Source organism: Sinocyclocheilus rhinocerous, unplaced genomic scaffold (genome assembly GCF_001515625.1).
Source record: "Sinocyclocheilus rhinocerous isolate Xijiao unplaced genomic scaffold, SAMN03320098_v1.1 scaffold66, whole genome shotgun sequence".
NCBI classification, from domain to species: domain Eukaryota; kingdom Metazoa; phylum Chordata; class Actinopteri; order Cypriniformes; family Cyprinidae; genus Sinocyclocheilus; species Sinocyclocheilus rhinocerous.
In genome coordinates this window covers 51,445-61,839 of record NW_015662934.1, presented here as the reverse complement: position 1 = coordinate 61,839, position 10,395 = coordinate 51,445, and the positions used below count along the sequence as shown (strand labels likewise).

General features: G+C 34.9%; 1 long non-coding RNA gene across 1 annotated transcript in view; it reads right to left on the bottom strand.

Moving 5' to 3' along the window:
• Positions 1 to 7,767, bottom strand: part of LOC107728495 (uncharacterized) — an 11,636-nt gene extending 3,869 nt beyond the window's left edge. The window contains exon 1 of the long non-coding RNA XR_001638477.1: positions 7,695 to 7,767. This is a non-coding gene — a long non-coding RNA (uncharacterized LOC107728495). The remainder of the gene's footprint in view (positions 1 to 7,694) is intronic.
• Between the last annotated feature and the right edge of the window lie 2,628 nt (positions 7,768 to 10,395).

Here is a 10,395-nt window from a genome sequence, read left to right as displayed (position 1 = left end):
GTGTGTTTATTTTAAAAATAGACTATATATTTTCTTCTTTTTTAATTCATTTAATCATAATTAATTATGCATTTAACCATGTGGTCAATATGTAAATTATATAAAATATATAATAATAAGTACTATTAATATTTTTTAAAAAAAATTTGTCCATACAAATGATCCCAACATTTCTCTAAATATTTTGTGTCCAGCAGAAGGAAGAAAGTCATACGGGTTTGAAATGACATGAGGGTAAGTAAATTTGGATGTCATTTTCATTAACTCTGTCTGTAATAGTGAATGCAGTGAAGTATATCTATATCCAAATAATTCTATTCTATCATAAAATCATGCGAGTTTTATGTGCAAAGGCTGTTCCATCTTGATGGATTCATTACTATTACTATTTTGACTTAATGGCAAATCATGCCTCATGGCTAAACAAATATATAATCTATAGAAATTGTATAATTTGCTGTGAGTTGGTGGTGATATAATGTTAACAAGTCCATGACTGCTGACACAGGCTGAAGGTTCTGTCTCAAACAAGTGTGACCCAGTAACCAGAAGCTTATCAGGATCACAGTCTTACTGTGATCACAGTGGCCTTTAGCACAGCGCTTAACCTCCGCTGCTGGAGAGAAGAGTCTCTGCTATTAGTGCACTGCAGATCGCTCTGAATGCATACTATCTGCTGAATGACACTGACATGTAAAAACTGATCAACAAAGGAAAATTTCTGCAGTCAAGAAGGGCTGTTTCATTGCTTGTTTGGACAGCTTAGCTTCCAATATTGCTCATATATAAATTTAAAAATAGGTTGCATGACTATAAGTAAGGTCATTTTAATACAGTAGGTTACTGACATTTCTTTTAAAAACAACTTTAATTACATATAAATAAACGAATGAATTAAGGAATTAATGAATTAATCAAAGAATGAATGAATAGCATATTTACTTTTTTATTTAATCGTGTAAATATGCAAATTCTATTAAAAAAAATTCACATTAACTTTTTTTTGCATTTAATCATAATTATAGTTAATTCAGCTTTGAACTATTAATTTACTATAACACTAATAAGACTAAAACATGGCATATTAAACCATGAAAAAACACCATTCAATTAATCAGCATTAAAATTTTTGCGTGTTTGACAACCATATCAAAAATACTAATTGCATGCACACATTTTTCTATGCATTCAGTAACTTTACCTTAGCTTATCAGTGGTGCAACAATAATGAAAATTCCCAAATAAAGAGGAAAATCAGACATGAATATCATAAAAGTGGCCCAAATTGGGTGCAGAGAAATCTCAATAGTTTTTTTGCCGTTTTCACTCATGCAAGAAAGATCCAATCTGACAGAAAACCAAAATTGGTTGACAGTGTGACCTGTGTATGAACATTAATACTTCAGGTTGACTGGAATGCATCAAAAATGTCTTATTTGAATAGCAGGCTGCGCTGCTGGCTCTCCAGCCGCTCTCTGACCGTCTTTGTGTATTGCTGAGTTTCATTTCGCGCAAGAGATCGAAGCTCTTCTTTATGGCTTGAGTGCGACCTTTGTCAACCCCTGTGAATTAGCTAGAAGCATATCAGCTGCGCCGGGCTTTTTCTCGACCGTCCTATTAGCTGAGTAAAGCAAAGCGGGGGTCACCTTTAAGTAACCTTATCTTGTAATTGGGTTCAAGGTTAAGTGACCTGGGAGCGGAGAGGTCCAGGGTTAAGGTTGGGGTGACGGAGAGAGAAGCAGCATTTAATCACATATGGGGGAAGAAATCAAGGAGCAGGATTCTACTGTCTGGGTCAGACCCGATCTGACCGCGGGGGTGAAGGGAAGTTGCCAAGCAGCCCATATTCAAGCCAAGGCCCTTGAAGCTTTTAACCTTAGCGCAAATCGATACGGGCAGTGACGGGCTAATATTTATCTTACAGATGGGAGTATTAAACGAGGGCTTTGCCAGAGCTTCCCTCGGGGAACCGGTAGCATCCCGAAGCTCCTCTAATTGAAATGTATGCGAGAAAACGGGCTATGAATGAAAAATAGCCCTGACAGCTTTTCGCTCCAGCAACCACCCCACATTAGCTGCCCGCGAGGAGATGAATGACCAGCGGCGCAGGTTCAGCCGGAGCGACCCACAGACCCGTCCACTGCCAAGGGCAAGGAAATTGGCCAGATTAAAGAGCTTGTAAATAACGAGTCATAAACATCTGCCTTATAAGCTCGGCTGTCCACGTGGAGTTTTTCATCTACCCATCGAGCTTGGATAAGCTGTGCAGTATGACTATAAAGAGAACAATACATAAATATATATTTTTTCATATTGTGATTTTGAATGTGTTACTGTACATTCTTCTTTTTCCTCATTCTTTGCTTTAAAATGACTATTATTTATAGCACATTTTTAATGATATTTTCATACAGATTTTGTTGCCAATATAAAAATGATGCTATTTTGAATATTGCAGTCATCTAAATGTGATTTGAGTGTTTTATTTTTTTTTTTTATAGGATCTTTTGTTTAAAACTCATTAGTAAAAGTCTGATTCATCTCCATGAATGCCATTTTATGTTTTACAAAAATACAGTTAATACTGCTTTTTATGGTTATGTATTGTTATATTGGTGCTAGTTCAGCTCGATGAATTTTCAAATGTATATTAATAATATAATATAATATAATAACATTTCTAACATAAAATTATTTAATGCATATAGCATTATATACTTACTAATTGGTATATATAAATAAATGAACTCGTGTGACCAGGATTATTAACTAAAACTAAAATCATAAAAGCATTTCCATTACTTAAAATAAAACAAATGTTAACTGACATAAGATAAAATATAAAAAAGCATAAACTTTATTTTAGCTAGTTGCTATCAGTTTATCACTTTCATTTAGTGTATACTAATGTACTAAAATAACAAAAATTAAAACTAAAATAAAAATTTATAAAAAAAAAAAGTATATAGACATTTTAAAAATACAAATTACAAAAACAAAACAAAATGAATACAACTTTAAAAATCAAAATGAAAAAGGAAAATATAAAAATAAAAACTAATTCAAAATATAATAAAAACCTATAATAATATATCAATGATATAAAATAACCATGGCTTAATTATTTTCAGTATTTTAAACATTGTAATATTTTAGTTTTTGCATTATACATTTAAAGCAATAATGGTTTGGTCTTAATTATTACAGTTTTTTTTTTTAAATGCACAATGAACGTGTTTGTTGCACCTAAGCTGGTACTTCAGATGTGGCTCTGATGAAAGATGTGCTTACTTTGTGTATAAATATATATGTGGATAGCTCTCATATAGCTGTTGCAAGGCATGCAAAACTGAACGCCAGCTCAGAGCTTTAAGAAAACCTTTATTGATTTTATTGAAATTCACACTATTCTAAAGACACATTGCCTATGCGACAGCAGTCCTCCGTTAATGCACATCTGCAATGCATGTTTACTATGAAGCAAAGTTATTGATTGTTGTGTTTAAATTAACACACATTTAATTGTAAAATCAAAAACAGGCACTATAATCCCATAAACTGTTTAATAATTCAGAGATGTTGTTATGTTTGTGCAAATGCAATTCTTTCAATTATTCTGTCCTCCGACAATTTGCTTCAAACACCCTCTCTCTTCTTTTTCCCCTTCAATTTATTGGCTGCCATCTCTGACCCGAAGAGTGACCCCTATCTTAAACACATTTCAATGCAGCCAACAAAATTAATCTGACAGATAAATCACAGTCTTACAAATAGCGGGGAAGACAAGGTCAAAGTCACAAAGGGAATATAAAATTAAGCTAGAATCAGGGTTGCATTCTAAAATCTACTCCATCTGAAAATATCTGAAGGTTAAAAAAAATGAAGATAGAGATATTCTGGACTGGTAGTACCGGTTTGCCGTCTGCTGTCCTTGCTCTGTTAATAGGCTGGGTCATTTTAAACAGCTAGTACAGCTAGCAGCTGATTTGATTTGTATGACAAGTCAAGCAATCCATATTTTCAATGACCTTTGAACTCCAAGCTTTCCAGTTGGCTGCGTGGGGATGCCACCTTCACTTGACCCCTCACCCTACACAGTCATTTCATGCTCATGTGAGAAAACAGGGCCCACACAACACATCTAAAAGAGCCTGTGTTTTATCTATAAACCTGCTTCTATTCTTTAATACTTCAAAATGAACAAAGATCATTGGAGTACATTTTACAAGAAAGTATGTAGTACTTACCATTTCTTTGTAATTATTAGTGAAATTTTCAGTGCATGGCTGGATTTTAATAATAACTGCACCAGCCAGTGTTATTTTAGCATTGAGTTTTTATTAATATTTTCATTTGTTTATATATATATATATATATATATATACTTTCATTTTAGTTTTCTTAATTTTGTTGTTTTTTATATGCCTATTTAGTTTTTATTATTTCATTAGTTTTATTATAATATAATATATATAAGTTGGAATATTTTAGTGAATTTTAAGAACATTTTGGTAAACTTTTCTTGATTTTCAGGAATCCGGCAACCACAGCTGCCGGTTTTCTACCGTAAATTTTACGGAATTTTTTTTACAGTGCACATGTATTTGTTGCACCAAATATCTAGGTAAATCCTACACTTTATTTTTTTTGCAAAAGATGAAGTTCATCTCCATTTCATTTGCATTATTTAGAACAGTTTGTACAATACCTAAATGTACTTGTGTTTAGAAGTCATATCTTTAGGAATCGAATTTTGCATAAAATTTCAGTCTGCTTTTTGACAAAGTCATCTTATCTTCACTTTATGTGAACTATTCCAAGTCTTTAAGGTGATGTGCTGCGATTAGACAGGACTGTGTGCAGCTACTGTTCAGCAACCCAAAGAATATCCTCCTCACTTTACAGCTGGAGGGATTAAAGGGGCTTCCTGTCCCATGACTGACCTTAAAAGCCAATCCAGATGTCCTACAGCCCTCGAGACAAAGAACTCAGGTGACATGTCTTATCTTGAGGGCACTTGAGCTCCTCTTCTAAAGAGGCGGTTCTATTAAGTGCTCCGTCATCCCAGCAAATGCCTTTTCAATTATTGCACAAGTTTCTCGCTCGCTTGTCTGCAAACACCGTAATTGTCCGGGAGACAGCATTATGCATTCAGAATGGCTTCAGAGGTTTTTCTGGGGTTACAGTGACACATCTCTGAATATTAGATAAAGGAAAAGGCCACACAAATAGAAGCTCAAAGAGCAGTTAATGCTCATGAAGAGATTGAGGGATTAGGTGATCCTCAGGCTCAGATTTTATGATGAGCTCACTGTATAGTTTCTAAACCAGCACAAGACTCACAAATAGAGGACACAAAAGACAAAGATGTAGAAACTAATCTGCAGAATCTTTATAAAAAATAAATTTTATACACTTTTTTTTTCAAAAGTCTCTTATAGTGACTAAGGCTGCATTTATTTGAGCAAAAATGCAGTAAAAACAGCAATATTGTGAAATATTTGTACAATTAAATATAGCTGTTTTCTTTGCAAGCTTGTTTTTGCCATGGGATAAAAATAAAAAATATAAGTTAACTGCAACTTTTTATCTCATAATTCTGACTTTTTTTCTCACAACTGTGAGATATAAACTTATAATTGTCAGAAAATAGTCACAATTACAGTTTTTGTTTTTTTGTTTTAAAAAAAAAAATCAAAGCTGAATTTTCAGCATCATTACTCCAGTCTTCAGTGTCACATGATCCTTCAGAAATCATTCTAATATGCTGATTTGATGCTCAAGAAACATTTCAGATTATTATCAATGCTAAAAAAAAGTTGTGCTGCTTAATATTTTTCAGGATTCTTTTTTGCATCAATGTAAAAGTCTTTACTGTCACTTTTGATCAATGGAATTCAGGCTTGCTAAATAAAAGTCTTAATTTCTTAAAATAAAATAAAAAACCTCCTGACCCCAACATTTTAAATTTCCTTCTCAAACCATGTAAAATCTTTAAAAAAATAAGATAGATAGATAGATAAATAGAATTGACTGACATGCTTATAATGTAAATAATTAAATGCATTGAATTAAATAAATTCAAGAAATATCAACATGGACAGCTTGTGTGATGAGCCCTTGAAAAACATAAACAAAACTACTGAAGGAAAAAGAAAATACAACCCAGACTACATTAAATAGGGGTTCGCTTGCAGTAAGGACCAACCACAAGGTTTGTTTTTTCCAAGTTTATGTTTTTCAACTCTTTTTTACTGTTCAGTTTATGTTGATGCCATATTTTAATATTTAAATATATTGTTGCAGCTACACATTTCATATTAATATTAATATTTCAATTAACATTTTTGTTTCTGTTTACAATTTCAGTGCCGTTTCGAGTCGCCACTTTGGATCAAAAGCAAAACGAGTCGACAAGACTTTCCTCATCCCACATATTTCTATTTTCCCCGGTCCTTCAAATTCCCCTTGTTCAGTTCATAACATGATTCTACCCCTCCATTTCTCCTCGCTTCTCTTCCTTTCTCAGTATAAGGCTGTCAGAGTTTTTTTGGGGATCCAGTGAGCTGTGAAATCGCACAAATTGCTGTTGCTTTACGTCTGGCCCGGTGACAGCAAGAGAAAGAGGAGGAGGAGAGAGAAGAGAGATTTTCTGCTCCAACACTTCTGAACCTTTCCTGCCCCCCGTAATCACACACAGACACAGAAGCACACGCACAGCTGCAAAACTGCATCACCCATAACCCCCCTACCTCCATCTCTAATCCACTCTCATCATAGGAGCCCCCCTCCACCCGTGTTCCCACTCCACAACACCTCCACCCCTTTGCTTTAGAATCCGGGTCACTTCACTGAACAACCACACGAAGCCTGGAGAGAGATAAAACCTTCTGACATGCTACTGCATCCTCTGATAAAACCAACACTTCCAGCAACTACAAGTGTCACTAGCACTAACACGGGGGAAAGTGTGATGTTTCAGATTTGTATTTGCGCAAACATTTGTAAATAATGAGGCTGCTGGTGTGTTTTGAAACTAAATAAGAAACAATTCACCAAAAAAAATGACATTTATTTACTCACCCCCATGTTGTTTCAAACCATATGATGGTATTATTCTTCTGTCGGACACAAAATTATGTTAAAAGTACTATGAGATGTTCTTTTCCACACAATGAAAGTGAAATGCTGTTGAGCTCCAAAAAGACAAAAAAAATAAAATAAATAAAATTAGATTAAATTAATAAAATGCATATAAAAATAAATTAAATTAAATATAAATAAAATTGTATACAATTTTAAAATGTTAAATGAATAAAGGAATGAATGAATGAATGAATTTTTGAGCTTGACAGGGTCTGTTCTCATTCACTTTCACTTTCATTATATTAAGAGTATATAGAGAGGAGCATTCTGCTAAACTAGGGCTGGACAATAATTCAATATCAATATGTATCGCGATATAATTTTTTTCAATAACGGTGATATGATTTTTAAACACATTTCCGATATTTCGATATACATTACCAGTGTTTCCCATACATTGATTTATTTGTGCCGTTTGACTTCGTTGAATAAACATGAGCACAGCGCGTTTCAAAATCATAACACGGCAGCTGTTTGGACGATGCTATCGACACACACACAACGAAATAATCAATATTTGCGAAGGTGGAGGAATGAAGAGTTCAAACCTGAAACAGTTGTACGTCCGTGAGCTGGTCAGCTTTGTGTCCACTGCTGTTTGGTCAGATGTATACTTCCCTCTTGTGGTGGATTGGCGACACCATAGAATAATTCTGAAGGCTGTTTTTTATATACTTTATGTCTGATGTTACATTTTTTCCAGAGTTTTTTTTAAAGGACGTGTAGAGGAACACAGGGGGAGATTATAAACGTAGATTGTAAAAGTACGGGCAAAACACACATATAGCCTACTAAAAAGAGGGTAGTTTTGCTTACTAAGGTTTAAAGAGGTTTCAGATACTCTTACCGTTGTAAACTCAGTGTAACGCCTCTTGGCTTTTTAGTTTTCGTTAGTACGTTATCTTTTTGAACGCTTCTCCTCACCTCAAGAAACGCGCGAACCTCTTGGCGCCCAACGGTTTTTACTCTGTTTGAACATTTATCTACACTTGACGTAGATAAAATCAACTTTAACCTTTCTCCTTCGTGTCCCTTATTTCAATTTAAAACAGAAGTTTAAAATATCCAAATGAAGTCATCCTTTCTGGTCGTTTACCGTGCAGCACAAAGTTCTCCACCGGGAGGCGCTGTGTTGTGGACGTAACACTTCTCTGTGCCTCTGATCAACGGAAGAAGAGAGAAGTTATGCCGTTTGCCGTAGAAACGACGAAAACGTTGAATTATAAGAGTATTATAAGAGTCAGGTTATTTGTTGGAATACTGCTGCTATTGAAACGACTTATAGGAACGAATTAGAGCTGTTGGTTATAAACATCACGTAACCTACTGGAGTAAAACCGCGTTCAATTACAGTAGGCTAAATGAAGAGAAGTAACAGTTAAAAGTTAATCTGTTTCAAGTTGGCGCCTTGAAACCATTAAAGCACTTTAAGAACGCACTATTGGATTTATTCAGAATGGCTTTTCTTCTACTTCTTCAGGTCTCGGAAAAACAGAACGAAACTTCAAGACAAAGTTTAAAATGTATTAAAGAACACGAAGAAACGCAAGAAGAAAGCTAACTGAAGTAGCGCATTAAAAATCAAAACTTCTGCGAACATTTACTCGTCCTGCTATTATCTGAAATTTACTTCTACTTCTTCAGGTCTCGGAAAAACAGAACGAAACTTCAAGACAAAGTTTAAAATGTATTAAAGAACACGAAGAAACGCAAGAAGAAAGCTAACTGAAGTAGCGCATTAAAAATCAAAACTAAACTTCTGCGAACATTTACTCGTCCTGCTATTATCTGAAATTGCCTTTGTCAAGAGCTCAGAGTCCGTGGGCACTGTTTTGTTCACTAAAGTTCGTCAATGGTTAAGTTCAAGATGTATTGTTCTTGCCATTGTTGCATTGGCATGGAAATATTTTGTCCGTCCAACATACGCTTGTCATAATAGAAAGCTAGAAACTTGAGTAAAAACGTGTGTATACACGTACTCTGCACTTGTGCATGCTGGAGAGTAGGCTACTTGACAAAGACGGATTTTCACTGCAGCTTATTTTCCAGTGACTCTAAAAGCATGTGTAAGGATAACAATCGAACTGTAACTTAACGTTAAGTAATCTAACAAACACAAAGAAAAACAAACTACACGATCTACCCTACAAACCTAACTACACAATTCCAAGAAAAAAAAAAGGAAGTCACCGAAATGCTACAGCACCATGGACAGTACCCAACACACAGACAGCGCTCCCATGATCCGTCAGGAATTTTCCATTTATGTCACACGCCTTAAATGTATCATTATACTGTATGAGTGAGTACTGAAGAAGTCTTGAAAGGCTGTCTTCTCTTTTTGAATAATGATCATTACATTCAGCCTTAAAGCACTGAATGGGTCAGATGAGAAGTCAAATGTTCCCTGATTTTTTTCCTATGCAGTTGTGGTGCAGTCATGAGAAGTAGGATATATTCCTTTTTTTTCCCCTAAAACACCAGAAAAACATATTAATCCAGCTTCTATGTAATATTGATAAAAGAAAGATATGGGTAAAGTACACTAAAAGTTTTGGTCATCAGGCATTAACATTAAAACACACACCATATGGGTTAATCAATCATGTTACATACACAACCAACTATGTTTTTACTTAATTTTCACATCAATGTGGTTATATTGTGTAATCACAACAACTTGTACAGCTTGTGACATAAATTGTGTTTTGCAAAGTTTGCTGCTTCAGTCGTTGTAGATTATTTTTCCACAAGTTTCTATGGTATACTGAAAAACAATGATAAACATAAGTTTTAAAGGCTTTTATTGGCAATAAAATATAATGAGCCAATATTTACAGTGTTGACCCTTGTTCTTCATAACCACTGTAATTCACTCTGACATGCTGGATATTAGCTTCTGGGCCAAATCCTGACTGATGGCGATCCATTCTTGCCTTTTTAGTTCTCGGAGTTGATCACAATTTGTGGGCTTCTGCTTGTCCACTCGCCTTTTGAGGACTGCCCACAGGTTCTCTATGGGATTCAGATCCGGGGAGTTGCCTGGCCACGGATCCAAAATTTCAATGTAATGATCTTCGAGCCACTTCTTTATCACTCTTGCTTTGTGACATGGTGCTCCATCAGGCTGGAAAATGCACGGATCATCACCAAATTGCTCATGGATCGTTGGAAGAAGTCGCTCTTGCAGGACGTTTTGATACAGTTCTTTATTCATGACAGTGTTTTTGGGCAGAATTATGAGAGAGC